Source organism: Physeter macrocephalus, chromosome 9 (genome assembly GCF_002837175.3).
Source record: "Physeter macrocephalus isolate SW-GA chromosome 9, ASM283717v5, whole genome shotgun sequence".
Classification (NCBI taxonomy): Eukaryota; Metazoa; Chordata; class Mammalia; order Artiodactyla; family Physeteridae; genus Physeter; species Physeter macrocephalus.
The window spans coordinates 28277820-28279213 of NC_041222.1; the positions used below are offsets into that span (position 1 = coordinate 28277820).

The 1394-nt window shown below is 45.1% G+C and overlaps 1 pseudogene; it reads left to right on the plus strand.

Annotated features, from left to right (window-relative positions):
- LOC102990261 (60S ribosomal protein L7-like 1) lies at nt 1-765 on the plus strand (annotated as a pseudogene).
- Nucleotides 766-1394: the final 629 nt, after the last annotated feature.

A 1394-nucleotide genomic window follows, 5' to 3' on the forward strand; every position in this document is an offset into this window, starting at 1 on the left:
ATGAGCAGTAGCCGCAGTATGGGAAAGATGGAGGAAGAGCAAAGAAGGAAGATCCCTTTGGTTCAAGAAAACCTCCTGAAAAAGAGGAAGGCTTATCAGGCCCTCAAAGCCACCCAAGCAAAGCAGGCGCTTTTGCACAAGGAGGAACAGAGGAATGGAAAAGGGCTCAAGTTTAAGCAACTAAAATGGTTCCTACATGATTCCTGGCAGCAGCTATGTGACAGGGTGCACCTCAGACGACTAGAAGTGAAACCTCATGGCTTGAAAGTGCCAGATAAATATTCTTTGGCCTTTGTTGTATTCATCCAAAGGATTAATGGGGTGAGTTCACTGGTGCAGGGGACCATTGCAAGACTTCGCCTGAATAAGATTTTCAGTGGTGTCTTTGTGAAAGTAACCCCTAAAACCATAAAAACGCTTTGTATAGTGGAACCTTATATGATCTGGGGATTTCCAAATCTGAAGTCTGTTTGGGAACTCATCTTGAAACGTGGACAAGCCAAGGTCAAGAACAAAACCATCTGACGGACGACACAGTGATTGAGGAGCACCTGGGGAAGTTTGGTTTCATTTGCTTTGGGAGACCTCATTCATGAAATTGCCTTCCTGAGGAAGAATTTTCAGTCGATCTCAGGGGTTTTGCGCCCTTTCCAACTCTCAGTGGCCCATCAGGCTACCAAGAATAGAGTGGGTTTCCTCAAGGAGGTGGGCTCACCTGGCTATCGAGGAGAAAGCATCAGTCAGGTCATTCGGCAGCTGAACTAAACCCAGAATATCTGAAAGCACAGTGCATTTGGAAGCATGTGTTTTTGTTTTATGGAATTGTTACCCAGTATCTTCAAAAAAGATTATTTTCTACTATATCTTCAGAAACTGGAGGGGAAGTGTCAGGGAAAAGATGGTGATGTCATGGCAGGCACTTTTCATCCCACCCCAGGTCCAAGGAAACATTCCTGTGTATTTTCGGTGTTGGTCACCATCCACCTCTGAAACCAGCAAAAGACTCATGCCATGCAGGAGGGATGCTTTGTCACATCTTCTATCCTGAGGTTTAATGTTGGTGAATGAATACCCAAGCACGAATACAAGACAGCAGTGGACCAACCCCAGGGACATACTTGAACCTAGGGGTTCCTAGGGCCTTGTTTTGGAAAGAATTTTAAGTACAATTAGAGAGAAGAGCACAAAAGCAGTGCTGGGTTGTCTCTGTTGTGAGTCCATGTTCTAACTTCAGTGACAGCGTTGTGAGCTCTCAGACTTACACAGAACTCTAAGTGTATACGATGGCTTCCTTATCCTTGCCTGCAGCTGGCTGAATGCTTTTCTTTAGCTCAGGATTTTAACCTGTTCTTGGATCTATGAGAAGGGAAGGATGCTTTCCCCAGGAAAACATG